General features: G+C 40.7%; 1 protein-coding gene across 5 annotated transcripts in view; it reads left to right on the top strand.

Annotated features, from left to right (window-relative positions):
• The window catches only part of anks1b (ankyrin repeat and sterile alpha motif domain containing 1B), a 275,419-nt gene that overhangs the window by 169,230 nt on the left and 80,036 nt on the right, over nucleotides 1–26,153 (top strand). The gene's annotated exons all lie outside the window — the stretch shown is intronic.

Below are 26,153 nucleotides of genomic sequence, written 5' to 3' on the forward strand. Positions count from 1 at the left end.
TGTAAAAATCCATATTCATTGGTGAACAACTTGATAACAATTTTATCATATACCTAAAAATGATAAATGTTGTATGGTTTCCTGAAGGGTGTAAAAATCCATATTCATTGGTGAACAACTTGATAACAATTTTATCATATACCTAAAATGATAAATGTTGTATGGTTTCCTGAAGGGTGTAAAAAGCCATATTCATTGGTGAACAACTTGATAACAATTTTATCATATACCTAAAAATGATAAATGTTGTATGGTTTCCTGAAGGGTGTAAAAAGCCATATTCATTGGTGAACAACTTGATAATGATTTTATCATGTACAGTGGTCCCTCGTTTATCGCGGGAGTTACGTTCTAAAAATAACCCGCGATAGGCGAAATCTGCGAACTAGTCAGCGTTATTTTTTACAATTATTATAGATGTTTTAAGGCTGTAAAACCCCTCACTACACACTTTATGCACTTTTCTCAAACAGGCATTAACATTTTCTCACTTTTCTCTCCTGTGTAAACACTCAAAGTTCAAACCTTAGTAGAAAAAAAAAAATAGAATGTTTCCCTATAAATAATTATGATGGCTTTTAGAACTAACAAATTTAATTTTAACGATCAACCTACGAGGTTGGACACGTAAGAAATTATTAATAGTGACTCACCAGTATTTCACAGTTCCTCTTTGTCGTGGCGCCGCTCCGCTGTCCGGATTGGCTGATTACTCGGGTGGTATAAAAAATATTACCAGTCCGCGAAAAGGGTGTATTGCTATTTATTCTTTAGTGTTTTATCCAATCATATTGGCGTATCATTTATAGGTATATGATAATATTTGATTTATTTATCATGGCAATATTAGCAAATTATATAACTGTACCATTTTAACTTTAATTGTAGAGCGTCTATGTCCTTGGACATAGATGCATTGTTTCATTGTTGTATTGTTTCAGTCCACCCAGCTGTAAATGGGCATTGGCTTTGTCTGGGGACTGGTAACCAATCTACATGGAGGTGTAGATTCTCATCCACTTCATTCTTTGGCATCCAGGGATGCGAACAGCAACCAAAATACCAAAATATACAGTACATTCAGTTTCAGTTGGGTTTTGTGTGTGTTTACGTAGACAAAAACACCATACCATGTGTCTTCATTGGTTGGTTTGTTAGTTGGCTGGGGGAATTGGTTGGTTGGTTGGTCGGTCACAAAATCTAGACCAGTTGTGTTGATGTTTGGTGGAAGACCTTGGCTTGAGCTAAGGAAGAGCTCTTTATATGTTGGTACATATTTGTATTCAGTGTTGTGTGTCTTCCCATGCATCTAGAGCAACACAATAATGGGTTATCTCTTGGTCTATTCTCCACCCCTCTACCCGGTTTCATGAAACTCATACTAATTTATGAGTAACCCTGTTGGAAAATCCACCAAGCAATCAACAGATATGACTGAAAATAAGACTCCCACTCCCCCTGTAGCCTCCACCTTCAGGCTCTGACGGTATTCTTTAGTGATAGAAATCATTAGTGTTGCTACTGTTGGGGGGGGGGGGGTTGTCCAGGTTGGAGCTTCAACACTAAACCATTGGTTACTTCATGTGAGGATTACATAAACAACATCCAAGGTGAGTTATCTGACTTGAATGGAAATCAGGCAGTTAAAAATGCAAACTCTTTAGGGGATAAAGATCCCAGCATGCATCAAGACCACCTGTTGTCTTGGCGCAGTGCCTGTATATATTTTGTGCCAGGTGGTGTAGAATCCGCTTTACCATTTAGTCCACTATTAAAATGCCTCTCAATCAGGTGCTTTTTATTTCTTTTTTGTTAAATTCTCTCTGCCTCGCTGTTGTGCTGGTGCTTATGTTTCTCAATGTGGGAACCAAATAAAACGTTAATCCTCTTGCTCCAGGTGCCAGGATGTTGAAATCATATTTCTACTCCTGTCATATTGGAGTCCACAGTCAAGAGACAAAGATCTTTAGAGGCAAAGAACGTAGCCTATGAAGAGCCGCGGGACTCGAGTGCACTCAGAGTTACAAAAGGAACAAGGACAGATTGCAGTGAGGAACACATACTTACAGTGGATACTATATTGTGTGTCAGAGACGATTTAGAGATAATTAAATTTATTAGAGAAATAATGCGAACAGAGCTTTCATGATATGAAGAAAAAAAACTCTATATTCCGCTGTTTGTTGGGAAATGTGATCATAATTGATGCAATAAATCAGAGATAAGGTGCACAACATCAAATTTGTCTCTGACTGTAAATGCTGTCATCTTCAGTCTCACTTTTTGGACTCCTGTTTCTGTTGTAAGTAGTAGAAAAGGTTTACTGTGTTTGTCCCAAGCAAAATACATCCTTGTGCACGTGGGTCATTGTATGGGAGTGGTAGCTTAATAATATGAGCTAAAATTAAAATAAAAAATTTAAGCTTTTTTTTTGGTATGGAAGGGGAGTATTTCTGTTACATATGTCGCAGAAGTAAAAAACGAGCTGTTTCTGTTATGTGTCGACGCGGGTTGAGGAGCGGACCTGCGTCAGACGGAACCCAGCGCTACAAATAACCAGAAAAGCGGTTCCAAAAACAATATATTTATTCACCCACTGGTGCATAAAAAGTGTAAAAAAAACAAAATAGCGTCCTTCTGGTGGAGTGAAGGCTGGCACGCTCTCCAGCACCCAAAAGGATTGAAGCCCGGCGCTCCTGGACCCACTACCACTGCCAAACACCCCCCAGGTGGACACGACAAACCGACTCTCTGCGAAGCATAGAAGAGGTGAGGTAAGTTAGCAGTTACAACTAATATCCTTCAAAAGACACACACTATCAGCAACACATACAGGTCTGTATTTTAAGCTTTATGCAAATAAGCAGCTTCTCACAACAGGTGGAGGACCACTTGTCCGCATGCCACAGCAGTGAGAAGCGAGCTGCACAATCCTCATCACAATTCAAGTATACTGCGTAACAAAATACCAAGTTACTATCAACAATTAGTCAAACACTTAATCACCTTTGATGTGTGCTGACAGCATGTGTCCCTCACCCTTCCTTGCTTCACAGGTTCGATGTGTCAAACCCAGGCGCGGTCCTCAGCGTCTCACAAATGAACATCACAAGGTCGAGTTCCCGGCAGTTCTGCTTGAATTACACATGACTTAAATGCAGAATGCCATCCAATTATCTGCTTCAGCTGAAGGTCTTTAAGGTTGCATGTGAGCACCATTCACAGGTGCTGCACATGATGTTGATGAGGGTGAAGGATTCTTCAGCCAGCACCTTCTCCACAGACAAATCAGTTCTCATGCCACCTGGAGAGCAAAGAAAAGAAAAGAACACCAAAATATCCAGCCACACCCCCCAACACACAACAGTACCCCCCCTTTAATGGGAAGCCTCCCGGCGACCGAACAGACCAGGCCCGAGAACAGCACCTCCCTCCGGGGTCCTCGTCAGGAAGCAGACAGCACCACGCTCCCAGACAGCAGGACAGGGCACCGCAGCTGGAAGGCCGGCTGGCATCAACAAAAGCCCCCAAAACATTCCCCAGTACAATCCAACACACAGGAAAAAACACAAAACCCACCCAAAACCTCCCCAGGGGACCATCCCATCAAACCCCGGGAAGAAAAGAAAAACTCCCAAACGCAAAAACCCAACACAGCCCCACAAACACAATACAAACATAAATGCATAAAAGGAAAATAACAAACAACCCCCCCAGAACGACCTGCAGAGCCCAACCCCCCCCAGAAGGCCTTTACCGCCAGTTCCAGGAGGAACAGCCAGAACCAGAATCCCACACAGGTCCCCAGGTGTACATGGAGCAAACGGCACCCCCAGAGGACCGTACCATCAACCCCAGGAGGTACCCTCCCCACAACCCCGGAACCCCAGACCCGGCCACACTTGGCTAGTTGGCGCCAAGCCAATTCCCCCCCAGAGGACCGTCCCATCAACCCTGGAGGTGGAACCCGGAAGGAAACAGAACAAAATCAAAACTCAACCCCCGGAGGACTACCAAAAACAACCCCGGGGGGATATAAAACGACCGTAAACCCTGTTACCCTCCCCGGCACCCCGAAAGACCCCAGGTCCCTCCCAGAGCCCCTCGGCGGCTCAATTTTGGCGAACGGCTCAAAACATTAAGCCGGGGAAGGGAACAGGAAAAACTAACCCAGCCCCAACCCCAAGGCGCAGCGGAAAACCGGAAATACGTCCGGTGCCCCAACTCGACCATACCCCAGCCTCTCGGGAGGGGTGGAACTACCGAAATGGCGAACGGCAACAGATCGGCCCACCCCTCCGACTGAGGTATGTCTCCACTGCACCACACCCCAGCAACACCAATGACGAACGGTACAAAGGCTCACCGAGGCTGGAGTGGAACCGGGCCCTAACCAAACCAAGAAAAACGCCCCTGACACCCCCCCCCCCCTAGGTGCAGAGGTCTTCTGAGAATGCTCAGCGTGACCAACCTGCACCACCCCACAACCCACAAGACAAACGGTCTTGGGGCAAGTGAGGTTGGGGTTAGGGATGTAGGGAAATAAAAAACAACAAAATAAAACGACCCAACAACCCAAACAGAAAATACCTAAAAACACATAAAAATTAACAATTAAGTGAGCCCAGACGGGCTTCTAACCGCCTAACATTCACTCCACCAGACACGCCTCTGACTCCCCAAACAAATTATAACCCCTATTTAAAGAAAACAAAACATTAACCCGTACTTTCTTTTTTTTTCTTTCTTATGTGTGTTATTTTGCCTGTCCCAGAACACCTGGAGATACGTCACCATTATTTTTCTTCACGTTTCTATGTCGGGGCAATACAGTAATCTCTGCTCGTCCGAGCTGCATGGGCTCGTCAACAGGAGGAGCCAGTGGTCCCGTCGGAGGAGCCTCAGTGGGGCGAAGAAGAGGCGGCCCAGATCTGTGTCGGGGAAAGCCCCGAGACGAAAAAACCCGCTCTGATGGGCGTCCTCTCTCGCGTCCACGCTCCTTCATCCAATCATCTAGACGAATCACCAACGATATTAGCTCATCTAAATCGTTTGGCTCGTCACGGACTGCTGGCTCGTCTTTTAATGACTCATTTAACCCATCTACAAACATTCCTCGTAAAGCTGCGGCGTTCCAACCTGACTGAGCAGAAACCAGAGAACACTGCATCAAAAACGAAGCACAGGCTTCAACGTCTCCCGCATAAGGCTCCGGACGACAAACAATCAGTTCGGACGCCGAATCACTGGGAGACGGAGTTATCTGCACTAGTATCGATGGTGCCGCAGCTGGAGCAGCAGGAAGCGGAACGGCTTGCGCTGCAAGCTCCGTAACACGGGCGTCTGTTTGTTTAAGTTGGTTTGCGAGAAGCTGTAATTGCTCCCATATTTTCTCCAAGTGTTCTAGAACTTTTTCGGCAAAAGGAACCGCCTCTGCCGCTGGGTCCATTATGGAATGGCCGGGAACTACTGTTATGTGTTGACGCGGGTTGAGGAGCGGACCTGCGTCAGACGGAACCCAGCGCTACAAATAACCAGAAAAGCGGTTCCAAAAACAATATATTTATTCACCCACTGGTGCATAAAAAGTGTAAAAAAAACAAAATAGCGTCCTTCTGGTGGAGTGAAGGCTGGCGCTCCTGGACCCACTACCACCGCCAAACACCCCCCAGGTGGACACGACAAACCGACTCTCTGCGAAGCATAGAAGAGGTGAGGTAAGTTAGCAGTTACAACTAATATCCTTCAAAAGACACACACTATCAGCAACACATACAGGTCTGTATTTTAAGCTTTATGCAAATAAGCAGCTTCTCACAACAGGTGGAGGACCACTTGTCCGCATGCCACAGCAGTGAGAAGCGAGCTGCACAATCCTCATCACAATTCAAGTATACTGCGTAACAAAATACCAAGTTACTATCAACAATTAGTCAAACACTTAATCACCTTTGATGTGTGCTGACAGCATGTGTCCTCACCCTTCCTTGCTTCACGGGCTCGATGTGTCAAACCCAGGCGCGGTCCTCAGCGTCTCACAAACAAACATCACAAGGTCGAGTTCCCGGCAGTTCTGCTTGAATCACACATGACTTAAATGCAGAATGCCATCCAATTATCTGCTTCAGCTGAAAGTCTTTAAGGTTGCATGTGAGCACCATTCACAGGTGCTGCACATGATGTTGATGAGGGTGAAGGATTCTTCAGCCAGCACCTTCTCCACAGACAAATCAGTTCTCATGCCACCTGGAGAGCAAATAAAAGAAAAGAACACCAAAATATCCAGCCACACCCCCCAACACACAACAGTTTCAGGCCTGTTGTGTTTATAACAAGAGGATTTTTGTGAGCACAGTAGAATTTTGGGGATGTTTGCCATGAATACTCAAAAAAAAAAAAAAAAAAAAAAAAAAATATATATATATATATATATATATATATATATATATATATATAAGCTTGACAAAAAATAATTTTATACAACCAGGCCCCTTTAATCATTATTTCAATGACTAAATGGTATGAATGGAGAAAAAAAAGTCATGAATCATTCAGATTTCTTTTTAGCTCAGATTTTTTATACGTTTAAGGCAGCGAACTCCATGCTGAGATCTTTATCATTCTTCATCAAACAACCATAAATTCTACAGGATCTAATGGAAGGAAAGAAATATGCTTTTAAACAGTTTGGGAGCATTCAGATGTTTTATTGATTTAAATAGCACTATTTCAACACAAAAAGCATGGCTCCAAAATAGAGATTTCACCTTAAAATTATCTTTGACCTGCAAAAATTGCAAAAAGAATCAAATTTTCCTGTTATAACTATAAATTAGAGCTGGTTCCAAAACATTTTTCTTTTGGCACAACCAAACTCTAATTTCTCATTTGTGACATTTCCAACACATTTTAGTACAATAAATGCCAGATATTAATATTGGAAGTAACCTCATTTGCAGTTATTTTGCCTGTTAATTTACTGTGGTATTAATTTGATGCTCTAAGTTGTACATGATTCCACTGCTGCTGGGGAAAAAAGTAGAGATTTGACCCATTTGTAATGACATTTTAACTCTACTTTTTAGTGGGATTGATCCATGATAGAAAAAATGCCATTCTCAAACTCGAGCTTTTAGCCTGATTATATATTTTCTGAATTGGTGAATTTTCCTCCTCAGCGTCTTTTAGTTTGCTTGGAAAATGTTTTTTCACCGAGTTCTTAAGCGTGATGTTTCTAAGGTCGTTTGATGTCGTAAAATAAGACGCAAACAAACAGTTTGAGGAGAAAATTGCATCTGATCTCAGTGAAGTTGGCTGAAAGACATTAGAAAAAGATGCTGCTTTGTTCCTGCGGGGAGTCATTTCGACTTACGCCTGAGAAACACTGCTGGTCCCTTCTAATGGCATCCCTCCTGCAGAGTTCTAAAAGTTTCCCCTCCAAAAAGGAATAAATATTCCACACAGTAAATTATGTATTTTTTTTAGGAGGTTCTTGTAAACACAACAGTTAGGCCCAAAATGAGCTCATATCAACAGTGTGCATAAACTAATCTGAAACCTCTGACAGTATGTCGACTGCTGGGTCTTACAAACAATTTGGCCAGAAAAATAGACACGGTTTTCTAACATAGTGCAACTCTGAATTGCAATTTTTTTTTGTTTTGTTTTTTTTTTTTGGTTGGGTGGGTAGGGGGGTGCTAAATCGAATAATAATAATAATAATAACTATTAATAGCATGCTTTCCCAGGAATCAAGGCATTATGCAAATGAATCTCTATTAATAAAATAATAAATGTCAATAATAAAAGTACACAGTGCACAAAAATCCCAAATTAAAGAGCTGATAATATAGAAAACAGGTGGGGCTTCGTATATAGGTTTTTCTCCTCTCCTTTTTGTGGAGGTGCGACTTATATTCCAAAAAATATGGTATTTATTTCTAGAAGCTGCGTTAAATTTAACAAATTGTGAAAAGCACTCATTTGAAACACCAGTCTGATAAAAAGCAGACTATTTTAAATTCATATTATTTCAGGAGTTTTACTGCAGTGTACAGCCGTGCCTATTTTTCTGGCGTATGGGTCTATGCACAGTTAATGCCACCAGAGCGATGTGGAGTCCCTCAGCCACACTTTGGGATCCGCATGTTTACTCTCCTTAATTTTTGTTATTTCCTCATCACTGGCTTCAGGAGTTACCATAGCGACGGGAAGGTCGTCATGGAAAAGTGGCGGCTTTGCCACGACGACCATATAGGTGGTATATATGATATAGTATACGGTTGTGAACCCGTTCTTCTTTCATCTGGGGTTAAATCCAGCTGTCCCGCTGGCAGACGAGGCAGAAGAGGAAGTGTAGCTGGCGGGAGGCGTCCGTGTGTTTTATCCAGGAGCAGTTCAGAGACCCACCACACTTTGATCTGTATCACACCTCAAACGAAAGGCGCATTTATGATCAATCCACAGGTGCATGCACACAAAGACGGACTGGTGCAGATGCAAAACATGAATGAGTGACGTTTGTCAGTGGAGTCCTGCTGAATCGTATTTGTGTAATTACGCTGTTATTTCTCTCTCTAACCCTCATCGCGAGTCCTTATTGTGATTTCTTTTAAACATACAGCCGTTTATGGTGAGCTCCTCTACTTTTCACTTTGAGTAACACATCATATTAAGACCCTCATAATAAGCATTAGTTAATTAGTAATAAGGCCCTTAAGCTGCTCAATAAGAAGTTATTGTGTTAACAAGACTATGTAAGTGTTAATAACAGCATAAATAATATTCACAGCATAACTGATGATTTGTAATTCAAATATAAGCTGATAAAGAATGTTTATAAGACTCTTACAAGTTTCTTTTTCTTATAATAGAGTTAAAAACACATTTATTGAGTTGAAAGGTTCCAGTCATCTATCTAAGAGTCAACAGCAACTGGACGTCTTGATGGTCTTCAAGCAGTTAGCCACTGGAATGAAAAGTTGCTGAGTTACCTAACTTACCTGTTAAGTCTTTGTTTTACCTTTACTAAGCTTTGTTAGTGCTTTTTTGAGATTTTTTTTTTAGCCATTAAAAATGGCTTACAATCAAACAGTAAATACATTTATGATGCTATTACTAACACTTATACATTCTTAATAATGCATAATGTTAATAAAGATTTGTAAGATCATATAAAGGCCTTATTATTACAAGTTATGTGTTATTTGTAAGCCAAACTGCCACAAACTGTAGTTCGTTACCAGCCTTTTTTTTCTACTTTATGAGTATTTTTCATTTTTTTCAAAGAACATTTTACCAACAGTAACTAAACAAGATACAATAACAAGTGTAAAACAATACTGAGAACAGCAGCAGTTGAGAACATAGGCACACAGTACTGGACCCTATAAGATAATAATATTGTTTTTATAAATCATAAATCAAAAACAAAGCAGGTTATCACATGGTGAAATACATATCCCATTCTTCCCAAAGAGCATCATATTTGTCCTTTTGGAGGCTTACACTGAAAGTCATGTGTTCCGTGCACTGGATTTTTGTGATTATTGCTGCCCATTGGTTGATAGTAGGAGGATCCCCACGTTCGTTACGATTCTTGACCATTTGGATCAAAAAGTGCTCCGAGCAGCGCCCATCATGTCGTCGTGGCAACACTGCTACACCGTCACTACATAGCATGAATTGTCACATCCTCAAAACTGATCTTCATGAGCAAACACCATTACAACATGCTACAACGTGTAAAGATGTTGACAAGATGTTAGCATGACAATGGTGCATTGCAAGGAAATCGCCACAGAATCTCCTATAAATATAGGACTCGCTACTATTTTCATCATTGTAGAATGTGGTCAATGATTAACAGCGATGGATGAAGAATGTCTGCTGTTACGCCATCTTGACTGTGTCTCACGGACTGCATTCGTGACACCACCTTGCAGGTTCACGGGCGCATTTTTTGCTGCCACAAAACCAGCAAAACATGAACAAGATGTACCAATACACATCAAGAGGGGATAATTTGATTTGATCCTTCTAGAGATGGGAGTGGGTGTCTACTTCTGCAGGCCTCCTGTCTTGTGCACCAGCATGGGCTCCCAAAATTTCCTGTATATTCGTATTGTCAGTTGTGTTGGTAGCATGGCCCAAGCAGAGGGTCACCCCTTTGAGTCTGGTCTGCTTGAGGTTTCTTCCTCAAATCATCAGAGGGAGTTTTTCTTTACCACTGTCGCCCATGTTCTTGCTCTAGGGGTTAGTAAGGTTAGACCTTACTTGTGTGAAGCGCCTTGAGGCAACTTTGTTGTGATTTGGCGCTATATAAATGAAATAAATTAAATTGAATTCAATATTTCAAAAATTGATGCTTTGCATCGTGATGCCTGACATCAGCAGAATGCCGACAGGACTCGCCAAGTACAGTTCAGCACACATCGCGCTAACCACCGTGAAGGTGGATACGCCGCTGTACTGTTAAAATCTTTCTCTCTCTCTCTCCATCCTGTGTCTGTAGGTCTGTGCCTCGCTTGCCCTACCTGCAGCTCTGAACACGAGGAATAGGTCGGCACTCATTTATCTTTTCATTTAATTTTTCTGCATTTTTTTTCTTCTCTTGCTACACTCCTCATGCCTCCTGCTCTCGCTCCTTATTAGCTTTTTAAGACCCATTGTAGGGTTACCATGGCAACAAGTAGCTAACAGTGAGCGAAAGACGGAGTACATGTGTATATATATGGTACGCCAGGCAAAGAGTATCAAAGAGAATTCAAAGGATGCCAGTAAGAAGAGAATAACAGGAGGAGGAGGGACACAGTGAACAGAAGACAAAAACAACAGAGAAAATGAAATGTCAGATTGAAGAATTGGATATTGTGTATGCTAAAGTGAAGGGATCACTTTTTTTTTATTTGTGTACCATAAAATGTCTTTCCTTCCGTCCCCTCCTTGTCTATTCTGTTTCTCGGCTTGTTATTTCACTCTCCCTCAAAAATCCTGAAATGTTCTTCGTCACCAAACTGCGGCAAAGTGTGCTGGTGTCAGACACCTGCGTGGGCACCTGAACAAAAGTAGGCCTATTTATATCCCGATCCATCACTGGTGCCGGTGGCGCTGCTGTGGAACTACAGTTCATATGTGGCGTTGGACATCACTCGAGTTGTTCCTTCAATGCCAAGTGCATTGCAGCATTATGCAAAAGCACCCTGTCCACCATGAATTATGCAGCGCCCCTTGTGACAAGTCTGACAAACAGGCACAAAGCTGCAGGTTGTGTTTGTTTTTCTGGAAGCAGCTGAATTACTGTTGCATTTCACATCTATTTATTTTCTGGCAGAAGCCTATATTGGGACTCTGGTTTGTAACCAAACAAGAAAAAGCTTCTTTTTTTTTCCCAGTGTAATGTATAACACTGTATTTCTATACACTAAATTATACCATAATTTGAGCAACATTAGTTTGTTGCACCACTACTCTGAGATTCTTCAGCAGATTTGCACCAAACTGTGGATAAAGAATGAACCCAGAATTACTAACTGAAACAATCTTTCAAATGGTGATTCAAGCACCAAATTTGGCACTAATTCTCCTTAAATATTACTCTTTTGAAAAAGCAGACTATCCACTTGATTTTTCAATAGGCAGTCGGGGTCAATTGAAGAATTATACAGGGGTCAAAATTAAAAGCTGCTCCAATCATATTAAAAGTTATACCACATTATTCATCTGATCATAAAGATTCCAAAACGGTATGGTTTGGACTATATTTGACTGAATGTTATGAAGTTATGGGGTCAAAACAGCAAAAATGGTGACAAAAGTCAATTTCAGTTTGTACAGGGACCAAAGTAAAAGTTGCTCCAATATTTTCCTCTGTAAATATTCTGTTACCTGCTGCACTATAAAAGTCAAGGTCTTTGGGGTTGAGGTCAAGGAATTTTTATTGTCAACATAATTTGGATCACACTTTACACAGATATGTAGGTGGATTCCAGAATTGCCCTGGCAAGGTCAACCAAAGGTCAGTCATTCAGTTGAAGGTCAATGCGTCAAAGGCCCACTTTCCATGGCCCAAGCAGAGGGTCACTCCTTTGAGTCTGGTCTGCTTGAGGTTTCTTCCTCAGAGGGACAGAGGGAGTTTTTCCTTAACACTGTTGCTCTGGGGGTTAGTAAGGTTAGACCTTTCTGTGTGAAGCACCTTGAGGCAACTCTGTTGTGATTTGCCGCTATATAAATGAAAATAAATTGAAAATTGAAAAAATTCCACCAAACAATGAATTGTGTTGTTTCCCTGGAAACTCCATCCTAAACAAGTTGGTCACTTCCTTATTGATATTATACTTGGCTACTTCTCTGTCATAGTCCTGAGCATCTTCATACCTATGAGTGCTACTGCCTCATCATAAAAAAGGTACAATAAAATCCATCGGAGGAGTGATACATACCCTATATATACACAATACTGTGCTTTGACAATATGATTGTCATTTTCCAACTGATTTTCATTCCCCTTCTCTCCAGAGCATATCTCCACCTCTCCGGCTCTTCTCAACCTGCTCTCTGCTCTTCATAGTCCACAGAGACTCCTCTTTGATCTCGTCTGTCAACCTGTCCATCACCAATGCAAAGAAGAAAGGACTCAGAGCCGATCCTTGATGTAGTCCCACCCCCATCTTGAATGCATCTGTCATTCCGACTGCACATCTCACTGCTGTGACACTGTCCTTTCACAAGAACTTCTGTTTGCACTAAAATCCATAAAGAAAACACTGTCCTTTCACAAGAACTTCTATTTGCACTAAAATCCATAAAGAAAACATTACACAATAATGTTTTTGTGTATTTTATGCATCTGGCGTGATAAATAAATGCTTTTTTCTTTTCTTTTTTTTTGTCAGATGGGATAATACCTGCAAATATAACTTAATTCTTTCTTAAACATATTGCAGTGGATCACAGAGGGGCTGAGGGATAGATGAATTTTAATAACTAGTGAGACAGATGCTGAAGTGATCACTGCTCTGGGTGTTTTTATTTTTATATAAAAGTATGGTACCGAGTAGAAGATCTTTCCTGTTTGTGTGCTTTGGTATCTGCGTGACTGCACATGTAATGTCAGAACTGTTGCATTGATTAACGACCCAACGTCACTTAGGCTTCTTATCCTCCAAGATCAGCGCCATTCACATCTAATCTGGATCTGATGGTTAGACGTAGTTCCATAGGTCCTGCAGCAATTGGCTATTAATGTGCACCGCATAGAACTAGGAACAAGCATCCCTCTGGACAAGTGAGAAACCAATCAGCAGAAGTCTGCAACATCTCCTCCTGGTTAATTCACTCATCACACAAGCAGCATTTTCTTTGCAGAATTAATACGTTGACGTTGATGCAGAAACGGCTCATTGTTGCCTCATTGAACTCTGTTCTTTGCTGCCCCTTACGATCACATTTTATGGCAGTTGGTGGTTTTGTATGCTGTAGCTTATTAGTAGCAAAGGCACAGTATGCAGTCAGTTCTTTCTTCCATTATCCACTGAGGCATTTAAAGGCGTCTCTTTTCAGCTTGGTCTGCACTTATACAAAATGACAGAAATTTTCCCTTCTGTTCTGTCCAGGTTGAATGTGCTAAATCTGTTGTGCAAGAGAAGGCAGATATGACGAAATTATAGCTCTTGTCTCGCCACTTATCACTCGGAAACAGGATCTGTGAGGGACAACAGCTGCCAGAGCAGATTTGACAGGTGAGAGGACAGTGTTAGGAAATGTGAAGATGTGCATGTTGTTGCACGCAGGTCAGACACCCACTTCATTTGTCAGACTTTAATCATCAAAATCATCCTGCAACAATCTCTCCACATTTTAATGAAGATATAACTCTTAACTAGCGTGTTTTGTTCTGTCCTGCTGACAAAATATCAGAAATTCATTACAATGCACAATAGATTTGAATTAACACCTCTCTGGGACACAGTTGGCTCACAGTCTCGTCTTTGTTTTTGGACATCATCAGCCTTTTGAGTGAAGTGTCTCCTCTTGATTGCATCTCCCTGTGATGCAGCGCTAATTAGCAGCATAATTTCAATAAAGAGCGGTTGGCTTTGATCACACATTCTCAGCGAGCACCAAAACCTCTTGTTCAGAGTGGGACACTGGTTGATTTTCAGCACGCGAGTGTGTCCTTCTTGTCCTTTAACTGTGTTCCCATCAAGTCCTTTTAAGTGCTGAGACCCTTGGCATCTCAATCAGGTCTCACTTTGGAATTGGAATTATCAACACTGACTTCCGGCGTCTGTTTTTGAACTCCTCCGAGATATTATGCATGTCATCCTGTGTTCTACATGTTGTTTATTAGTTTTGATCATAAAATTTTAAAAAATGTTTGGGTTTTGTACTCGCCATAAATTGCATTCACCTTCTCCTTGGTCTGTAACTGCTACTTGCATTAAATTTGCTGTAATCCAAAGTAGGTCAAAATACAGGTATGTGCTGTCAAAGTGACTTTGATCTACAGTCACCATAGATAGTTATTCAGCAGAGCTGCACTCCCAAAAAAATCTGACATTTTCATCCACCTGCTTGCTGAGATCTCATCAGTATTCTGACCAAACTATCAGCTGTTAAAGCCACTTTGATCTGTAGTCACCTTGGAGAATGTTACAGTTCTGATGCAAAATTAAGCAAAGGTGGTTTTCCACCCCCAAAGCTAGTTTCTGCATCCGGGATTCAGCACACCTATTCCCCAAAGTTCTTTGCACCCTGCTCCTACGGCCGTCAGTATAACTATTTGAATCAATACCAATCAATACCAACCTACAGCTGCCAACATTTGGAATTAACCAAAAGGGGAGGCTTATAAGCACCCTCCCCTTATACCATTAAAAATAAAGAATGTATACATATATAAATATATATACTCATGACAACTATACAAAAAAAGAAAAGAAAGTGCATGAACAATTTAACTTAATCAATCACTGAAATTTCAAAACACAACTAAACAAGTAATAGTGAACAATGACAAAAATGATAAACTTAATCCTTCAAACTATAATGGGTAAATATGTTCTTTTTGTAAAGCCTTTTAAAACCAACCAATGTACCAAGTATTTTTATATTATCAGGACAATTATTCCAAATATTAACAGCCCTGATGGAAACACAATGACTTTTAACAGTAGTACGGATCTTCAATTTCTCAAATACTGTAATAATGTTCCTCTCAAATTGTAGCTGGAATCCCTCATTTTAAACAGATCCTGGACAAGTAGATACAAAAGCTTATTTTTGACTTCATGCATAATCTATATTGTAATATAATCAACCAAGTCCCAGAATTTTAAAATTTGCAGACAAGCAAATAAGGGATTTATTGGCTCTCGATATGGTTTATTACTGATAATTCTTATAGCTTTCTTTCGCAACAGAAAAACTGGTTTAGTATTAGTTCTATATGTATTTCCCCAAACCTTGACACAATATGTCATATATGGAACAAGTAATACATAATATAAAGTGGTTAATGCATGTTTGGAGAGGAAGTCCTGGGCTTTATGCAGAATTGCAATGGCTTTTGACATTTTAGTTTTAACATAGTTAATGTGTTTTCCAGCTTAATCTATCGTCAGTATAAACACCAAGAAATGTTGTATCTGTTACAATTTCAATATCATGTAATAATAGACTTTTACTTAAGTTCCTGGACTTATTCCCAAATATGATACACTTAGATTTACCAAAATAGAGCGATAATTTATTTAAATTGAACCATTGTTTAAATTTATGTAATTTGTTCTCCATGATCCCCACTACAAAACACAGTTGTATCATCCGCAAATAAAATACAACTTACGTACTTGGAAACCAAACATAGATCATTAATATACAAAAGAAACAACAATGGCCCAAGGACTGAACCCTGGGGCAGGTTTTTATGGTAGCCAATCACCTCAACAGGTGGTTTTCCTTTTTTCAACTTTAAAAGTCTCGAACATCTGAGAAATCACCGGCTGAGGTGATCAGTAGCCAGGAAGACCCACGCCATCACGATGCTTAATGCCCACCCCTGTTCTAGATTCATCAGAAGTAGTTAGAGGATGTGGGTACAAGAAAGTGAGAGAGCGAGATGGAAGTGCGACTCAACGCCACTTTGACTCGGATGGGGTTGAGCAGTCGTGCAAAATAGGTGGATGGCTTGTTTTCCAATCTCCTGAATAATTTGGACATTTAGATCCAATGTTTTTGTCACATGAGACAAAGTGCATCATATTCACACTCTTGGACCATAGTGGTCCAATGTGTGGGCCGTTAAAACTGTCTCGATTGGTGCTCATCACAGAAACAAGTGATCCAATAATTCTTCATACACAGTTCTGCCCCAATATTTGCATGCACCTCTTTGGTTAGTTGGATATAATTCCACAGTTTTCCATTTGGTTTCAATATAATTTTGCACAAATTGGTTCATTACTTTTCAGGTATCCCTGCTAGTACTTAGAAAGACTGATGAGGCAGAAAAGAATCATAATTATATCTTTGTTTGTTTTTGAAAAAAAAAACATCACATACATCAACTTGCACTTTCATTCTTCATTCATTTTCTACCTGCTTTCCTGGGATCAGGTTTGCATTGGCAGTACACCAAGTAGGTCATTCCACACTTCCGTATCCTCTGCCAAGTCCTCTAACTGTTCATGGGAGATCCTGAGGCATTCCCAATCCCTCCAGTGTGTCCTGGGTTTTCTTGGGTTCCAGTTGGACTTGCCTGGAAGACCTCCCTAAGGGGACAACCAGGACGCTTGAACCACCTCAGCTTGCTCTGTTTAATGTGAAGAAGCAGCGACTCTACTCAGAATCCCTCCCAGATATTCGAACTTCTCACCCTGTCCCCAAGTGTAAGTCCAGATACACAACGGAGGAATCTCATTTCCGCCGCTTGTATCAGGGAGGTCATTACCTTAAAGTAATGATGCTCACCGTAGGTGAGGATGGAACCGTAAATCCACTGATGAATCAAGAATCTGGAGTTCTGCAGCTCTTTCTTCACCATGGCAGTCCAGTACGACGTCGGCAGGACCTCAGTCGCAGTCCCAACCCATCTATCCATCTCCCGATTTGGACATACAGTAGTTAATGAGGTTAATCTCCTCCCACATTTAACGCCCACTCTTTCCAACCCTGCCCCCTTTAACACACACGTTTCAATGTTAAATTAGGTGAGAGTTTGCATCATTCAGAGTTTGGAAGACTCAAAAAATGAGTTGCTGTGGGAGATGAGCCAGTTGCCGTGGTAATATACTCTACATTCTTGAATGGGGAATGAAAGTGAGAATTCAGTATGTGCAGACCGACCCCTCGCTGCCCTTCAGCCAGTAATGCTGTCGGCACAGATTCCTATCTCTCCCAATCGCCTCCCGCAGGAGCAGGAAAGACCAACCTGTTTCCACCTTTTAATGCGTCGCTAGCTCTCGCATCACCCACCTGAGGCTAACCTTCTGCGTTACAAACTTGAAATTGGTCATCAGCATTAAAATAATTGAAGAAGTGGAAATGAAGATTAATTTGGGGGGGGGGGGTCGAGCCCCTTCCACACATGTGTGCCTGACTAAACTGGACTGCTTGATGTGCAAATGTATGTTGACTAACCTCCTTTTTCCCTTGCACCCGCAGCACAACTGCGTTATTATTACATTACAGCAGAAAAAAAAACACGGGTTTTCATGCCACAGTGCAAATATTTTACTCAAGAACAGTTGGTGGCGCTGTACTAAATTTTGAAGACTGTTTTTCTTAAAAAATTTGTAATGGCTGCTCTCACTTTAGATTTGCATGATGTCCGATTTCAGAGTGAAGGATGTGGAAGCTGTTACAAACTGTCTTAAGCAGGTGTGTTTAGTTTGGCTGGTAGTCCAATGGGATTTGTGATTTCATTGTTATTAAATTAAATATTATTGATCCCTCAGAGCCAGTAGCTTTTTTGGGGGGATTATACCACACATATGTTTACGAAGAAGGAAGGAATGTATACTCTGCCTATATTTGTACAGAATACTTCCCGCGGGATTATATGCAGCCGATCTGCTCTGTGTAAGCCTGATCCCTTCAGATCTCAGAAGCTAAGTAGTGCGGGACCTGGTTTGTACTTGGATGAGAGACCTCTTTGGAACACCAGCAGCTGTGTGTTTCTCCAGGTGAAACTGGAGTTGCATCAGGAAGGGCATCCGGCGTAAAACGTGTGCCAGCTGGTTGTCTCCGCTGTGGCGACCCCAAACGCAAAACGGGAGCAGCCAAATGAACAACAACAACTTCCTGCGGGATTATGTGGAATTGTGACCATGTTGCTTTAATTTTAGAACATAACCACTGTGAAACAATCAGAACGTGACAGTTTGCATCTCTGAATTACTACTTTACGGTAAGGAAACGATCTCTCTCATTGACAACCACACCTGTTCCTAATCCATCATCAATCCAGCATCCATTAATCAACCAGCAGGTGGCAAACATCTCTATGAAATGCTACTAAAGCAAAACAAATTTGCTTTGTGGATTGATCTTGTGCATCAAAGTTCATTCGATTTTTATGTATTTGTCCTCTTTTTATGCCGCTTTAATTTTGTGACTTGCAAGATGATAGTATTTATTGTTTTTGAGTCACCGTGTTCAAAACTGGAGGTGATAGACAGATTTTTATGTCTATTCACCTACGGTCTTTGGAGGACAATAGTCGTAACATATACACTTCATACACACATAATCACATACAACTTTGTCTTACATTATGGACACAAATTCCACTTGTGCCACTTTCTCGTGTTTGTGTTTTAGAAAATGTGTAATATTGATTAATAAATGAATTCCAATGCCAGCAAAATGGTGTGCATAGTTTTATACTGGATGCTTCATATTTCTTTATTTCATTTGGTTGCGTTATTTTGTGTATACCAGCTGCACTTTGTGTTGTTGCTGCGTCTCAATAATCTGTGGATATAAACAAAATTTGTTCTTAATTGGCAGCGCCATGCTAGTCATACAGCAACAAGCTGGCTTGTTAGCATAGCATCCGCTGACCTAGCGTCAGCTTAGCGCTGGAGGTCTGTTGAGCCGATGAGGATTTGTCCAGGCCCGTGGCTCAGTCTCTAATCTTGGAGATGACTGACAGCTGAGATATTACTCTGTAGTTTTTAATAACACTTGGCGCGACGGCACAAAAGAACACATCATTATCAGATGTTTGGATCAATTCCCTGCTAGCGCACAGACACAGAAGAAAACAGACAACATTGGACATTGAGACAAACACATGACATTGAGACACTTTGGTATTTATATTTGTCAATCTGATTGATACAAAGGGCATATAGAGCAGTTAAATCATGTCTTTGGCTGTCAAATGTGATTTTTGTCTGAATAACATCTGCTGCGGTTTTTGAGAAACACCAGGGAATATGTTTGTATTAAGTTTAATAATGCATATCCTTACGATTGGCAGGTTTCACTGGAGAATACCGAACAGTTCTTCGGTCTTGTGCATGCTGGTTTTAAAATAAATGAGTCAGTATTCAGACTCAGCATTCCTCACAACTCCCCAGATTCTTTTCCATCCCATTTTGACATATAACCCCCAGCTCCGTACCCGTACATTTCTCTCCCTTCTGTCCCGTTTGTCATTTCATCCTTCATTCTGCCATCGCCTTATTTCTCTAGCCGCTTTCTCAAGCTCTTATTCACTTCAGGCGAATAGCTGTCATTTTGGGCAACTGGGCGTGAACGTCAGGCCTCTGAAAATGCATATCGCCCTACAAAAGCATGTTATTGTATTAGTATGTCTTTATATTTGCAAACTTTTTTTTTGCTTTCACTTTTAATGCTCTGTGTGCTTCTTACCCTGTGTGCTGCTATACAATGCTGCTGGAACTTCAATTTTCCTGAGGGAGTCTTCCATAGGGATCAATTAAATTCTATCTAATCTAATCTAAGATTGGGAATTTGTGTTGCACATAACGTGAACCAGCTCATCCTTTCTGCTGGAGTATCGTGCAAATTTCCTTTCATTTTCCTGAGTGGAAACTCGTCTTCATTTTGTTCATCCCCTACAGGATCCTTGGGAGACTATTTGGCTGGGCCACATTTTGTGTTCTGCAAGACATGGAGATTCCAAACGGTGGACGGTTATTTCTCGGAATAACAGTGTATTGGGGGGGGGGTGCGCTTTGTAATTTGCTACATTGGTATTTTGCCAGTTGGATACTTTGAAATACCTCTTCTTGCTGTCATTACAAGGATAAAACATAAAATTGCATCATTCCATCTGTGTTTTCTTTGGCATTAGGAGGGCAGAGATTATGTGAACACCCCCCACCACTTTGTTTGTGTGCAAGATTGATCAGAAAGTGTTTAACAGATTTTTGACAAAATTCTGCGGAGGAGTATTATTTGAGCAAGACTCCAATCTGGTTGGGGTCTACATCAAAATATTTCCCTTTATCTCTTTCTCTAAAATTGTCTGTTTCCCCTCAGAAGTGCTTACTGGTTAGATTGGGTGCGTTGGACTGTCCTCATGGCTCCATAGTGTTTAGAAGTTGCATAAAAGACATTTTCATATATTCTGAGTACCTAGTGGGAGATGCAGTCACTGCTGTTGATTTTCCTGCGGTATATTTCTGCATTATGCCTCTTCATAAATCACTTTTAAATAAACTTTGTCTTCCATTTAGTCAGATACTGAATTCTCTGTTTTTGCATTCTTGGCAACTCCGTAATTGTCGCTGTTTTTCCTTCGCCTGGCTCCTTTTCCTGTTCTTATCTTCATCCTCTCCTCATTGCTTCTCGCTGCTTTCTGCAGCCAGAAAGAAACTGATGAATACATCTATTTCAAACCTGCAGCATGTGTCCGTCCTTTGTGCAGCAGTTGTAGGAGTGACATGTGGCTTAAAAGAACTAGGAATCACAATGAAGGTAAAGGTTAAGTATTTTATTTTCCCATTATTGCTCCTTTTAGGAACTGTGTAGACTTTTTTCTGGATTTGGATTTTAATATAGAGGAATAAAATGCAGTGTTCTTCTGTAAAGTGATTTCTTACAGCTTGTTTTGGAACGAGCTTATCTGTGATATGAGCTTTTAAATGCAAGTATAGTTGTAATTTGATGCAGTGAGTGATAAAAATTTATGAAGACCTAATAAAATACTAGGATGTCCCAAGATTGATGAATTTCTAGGCAAAGCAGATTATATTTATGCCAAGAATTTCATTACAAGAAAGCACCATTTACTAAAATTAAGTAAATAAATCAAAATGTTGTCATCATGTTTGAATTGTGCTGCTGTCATAGACATTTTTATAGCAAATTCAAATACTAACAAAACAATATAGTGTGTTCATATTTTCTTTCCTGTCCCAAATATAATCAGATCACATGATTTGGATGACCATATAAGACAAGAAGAGCCACTCAGAGAGTGCAATACATCGAAGGTCAAACGTCAAGTCACCAATAGAAAGGTGATGTACAGTGCCCAAAATCTAGGCTTGCATCTCAAATGTGTCTTCTGGCAAATTGTAGCAGAACTTTCAGGTGGTCTTTGTAAGAAAATCCTCCTCTGTACCATTTCATCATGAAGCTGTATAACTGGGGAAACAAAATGCAAAAAATGCACTATGCACAATTTCTCCAATCACAGCCACAGAACCCTGTAAGTTCTTCTGGGTGTCTTTCTTGGTGGCTTTCCTCACTCGTCTCCTTCTTGCACAGTGACTCAGTTTTTGAGGACTGTCTACTCCATACAGATTTACCATAAAGTGCCATACTGTTTGTATTTCTTCATAAATGATGTAAATAAGGTCCAAGGCATATGCAGTGACCTGGAAATGTTCATGTATCCATCCTCTGACTTGTCTGAAGAAAACTGGCAATAAAACTGATTATTTACAGGTATGATACCAAAGTGGCACATTAATTATGCAACCCATCATCTTGGCTTTTATGTTTTGTTTTTTACTCATTTATATCAAGTTGTAGAGGTTTGCTTTGAGTTTGAATTTAAGGAAGGTAATTTTAGAAATTTTCATACTGAGAAGCCTGATTTACTTTTTGTATTTGAAATGGCATAAATAAATTAAAATGTGTGAAATACCAAGGGGTATGAATACTTTTGGAGGGCACCGTACGACTTAGCATTAGTGCTAAATAGCAAACATTGATATTGTGTGTTTTACACACTACTGTGTTTTACCTTTTTATTGTGCCCTTTTAGATTTTAATTTACTTTGTGTTGTTATGAATTGTGTGTTATGTGAAGCACTTTGGGGTGACTCTGTCGTGAGATGGTGCTGTATAAATCAATAAATTGAAATTTAATTGATTGCTTTAAAATAGTCCACACAACTGCTGCTCACTGAATATCTTCTCTTTTTCTGACCATTCTCTGTACACCCTAGAGATAGTTATGCATGAAAATCCCAGTAGATTAGTAGTTTCTAAAATACTCGGGCCAGCCCGTCTGGCACCAACAACCATGCCATGTTCAAAGTCACGTAAATCCCCTTTCCTCCCCATTCTGATGCTTAGTTTGAACTTCAGCATAAATGCATTGAGTTCCTGCCATGTGATTGGCTTATTAACTAACTGTGTTAACAAGCAGTTGAACAGGTGTACCTAATAAAATGGGCGGTGGGCGTATAAAAGCACGGGCAAGAACAACATGTTTTTTCCAAATTGGATGAGAGCTATTTTGAGTACTGTGTTCACATTTAGGCAGACTGAAAATAAAACCTCCACATGCACATATGCCACAGTAGCTCATGCAGAGACATCATAGTTTGGAAGTTTTGGGTTTCAGCTTAAGGTATTTTCATTTCATAATCCTCCGCAAGCAGCTCACAATGTTCCAAATACTTTCAGACTCTCCACATCCTGCAGTTGTTCCAGCACAGGATAAATAATGAGGGTGGAAACAGCAGACAGTGGAAGAGACTTGTGAATATTTGCAGGGAGCAAAAATACAGAAAGGAAACAAACACTTGCAGTCATATGCATTTTGCACTTTTATTGTCCGGCTCAGTTTGTCCACTTTTCTGCTATTTTTCATTTTCCTTGAGTGTGTTTGAACACACGCTCACACACACAGGTGCCAAACTGATTTCCGTGTTTATCAGCCGTACGCTTTCCCAGTTCTTCCGAAGGCCACAAGGCACTCAGCCTCTCGAAACCGTTGGTGATGCTGGCGATGGGATCTTTGTTGCCATAGCAACCAACAGGCTCACCTGTTGCCAATGACTCTCATCTTTTTTGAAAAGAGCGAAGTAGGTAGAGCGTGTTGATGCTTTGAGGAAGACGTGCGAGGCGGTGCAGAGAGAGAGAGAGAGAGAGTGTGTGACGTCTTTCTCGGGAATCGTTTTTATATCTTGAGGTATTCGCTGCAGTAACTCAAAAACAATTAGTGTGGTCATGTAATACCTCTCTGAAATGAAATTAATATGATGAGGAATAAAGAAATAGATCAGCCTAATGCAGCAAATCAACACAAAAAGTACATTTATTTAGCTTACGTATCTATATGAGGAACTGTCTGCCCCCTGCTGGGCGTCTTTTGGATTGTTGCAGGGAAAAATCTTGAAATGTTGCTTGAAATGAGCTAATGTATCAGTTATTTTGTCCCTCTTTTTTTTGCTTCCAAATGCACGCAGCAATAAAAAAATAATTGTCTTGCTAGATTAGATTAAAGGTGCTGTAATTAAGTTAAGAGCTACCGCTAATTCCTCTTGACAGTATCTTGTAAAGGGCTTCAGCTTGAATGGGGAAAAAGGAAATCTTCATATTTGGAAGACAGCTGATATCACAGCCAAATAATATGAAAGAGTTTAGCTGAAAAATATGACATAATTTTGTGCCTTAACCCTCTGGGGCCGACGCCGTCAAATACGACGGCTAAGACCAAGCTTTACTAAATTATAAATAACGTTTGAATGATATGAGATAGAAACTTACCTTTTTTTTGCTGAAAGGTTAACTCTGCGGACTTTTAAGCCGATCCATCGGCCATCTTTGTACTCCTCATAAAAGCTGTGTGATGACGTGCGCAATGTGAGTGTTCAATCGGAATTGGTTCACCGTTACATGGTTTTCCAAAATCCAATTGTAGGGCAGATTTACCTCACGTGAAAAGCCAAAGATCGTCTTCATGAGTGATGTGTTACTAGTTGGCCCATTTGAATAGCCCCCTGGGTGCTCCAATGAGTACATACTATTAGTACATACTCAGTGCACCCTGCACCATTACACACAGTGATCAGTGAAAGCAGGCGAGCAGACGGAGAGCCTCTGATGACAATCTCACATGCTCAAACAAAGAGTGTGTAACTATCAGGATTGCTCCACTAGTTTGCATGTGAATGTTACTGGATAACTCTGTTGCTTTCTCTGTGTAAAGCACTGTTTACCATATCAATGGACAACAAAACGCATAGACCATTTTCTATATATTGTTCAAAATGTGCATTTGTGTTTATTGTTTGAACCTTTTTGTTGTACAGTCTTTCACGCAAGACCTCAAATTACCTTTATAAAGTGTCAAAACAGTTGTTTATTATAGTTTGCTGTGTGTTTTGAATACATGTGTGAGGAAAATTATTTTTCGCTTTATTTTTTCCTTGCCTATTTTTGATTGTAAACCTTTATTACACTTATAAAACACAACAAAAACATATATATTCTGAAAGCACAGGTTGTCCTGAAAAAAGAGACATAAAACTTGATTGTGGGATGCAGGGAGAGCTGTTAACAGCAATAATAAAACATTTATGCCAGGCGAGTGAACTGTCCAAAAAAAAATGCCCTCGGTCCCCAGAGGGTTAAAGGGATTTTAATGTAAGGACCGCCATCAGTGTTTGGCGTTGCCTGGCTCATACTGAGAAGAGGCTCACTGTAGAGGCGAATGGTTCCGTTTACTGGTGCAAGGTACACAGATATATTACGGTTTTTATCGAAGCTGCACTGTCTAGACTTCCCGTGTCATCAGCTGGTATTATATAACTGTGGCATGTATGGGAATGTGGCTGGATGTGCTGTCAGTAAGCACGAGCTGAAACTGTGTGACAACAGAGACTTGCAGTGTGTGTTTGTGTGTGTGTGTGTGTGTGTCCATGCGGGGTGGAGACAGTCAATTATTCAAGTGACAGTTGTGATCACAACAATGTTGACTTTGCATGTGTGAGGGTGGACGTGAACAGTTTCAATTTTCAAATGAATTTGTTATTGTGAGAGAGAAGACAGTGTGTGTCTGTGTGCAAGTTTGAGATTGTTGTTGTTGTACACGGCCGACCTGTGACATAATCTCAACACACTGACAGGAACCAGTATTCATGCATGAAAACAAATTCTCACAAAATTACTCACATATGAGATAAGATCAACTTTATTTATTCCGAAGGAAATTATTTCGCCAGAGTAGTTTTTTTTAATAATAATTACAACAAATTTACTCTAAATAACTGAATTACTCTGAATAGCTCTGCTCATTATGTATTCATTCTGCAGGAGGGGGAGGAGTTATAGAGTCTGATTACCACACCTCCTGTAGTGTTCTGTGGTGCACCTCGGTGGTCTTAGTCTGTGGCTGTAGGTGCTCTGACAGGACGTCAGTGTGCCATGTAGGGGGTGGGAGGTGTTGTCCAGGATGCTGAGCAGTTTCCTCAGCATCCTCCTCTCTGACACCTCCATCACAGACTCCAGCTCCACCCCCAGGACAGAGCCAGCTCTCCTGATGAGGTTGTTGAGTCTTTTCGTGTCAGCATTCAGTGTATGTTTTAATTTCGACAACAGATGAACACTTTGTGAACCCACAAACAGCCCTCTCTGGTTCAGAGACACCATAATATTTGGTTCTATGTGGCCTCAACATTTCTATTTTCTTTCAGAGTTGAACCATGTTTTTGTTGACTGACACACAACCCTTCCCTCTTGTTGGTGCCACACTATTTGAGTTAAACAGTTATGACCTTGAATTTGACCAATGTCAGATGTCATGTAACCAATATAAAGGTGATATGTGACTTCATATTAGTCGTTAATAATAACCACAGGTGTAACGGAGTCCTCAAAATGTCCATTCTTAGTATCCCCCCATATATAAGCACTTTGGTGAAATTTTGGCATTGTAC

The sequence above is a fragment of the Thalassophryne amazonica genome, chromosome 22, assembly GCF_902500255.1.
Source record: "Thalassophryne amazonica chromosome 22, fThaAma1.1, whole genome shotgun sequence".
Classification (NCBI taxonomy): Eukaryota; Metazoa; Chordata; class Actinopteri; order Batrachoidiformes; family Batrachoididae; genus Thalassophryne; species Thalassophryne amazonica.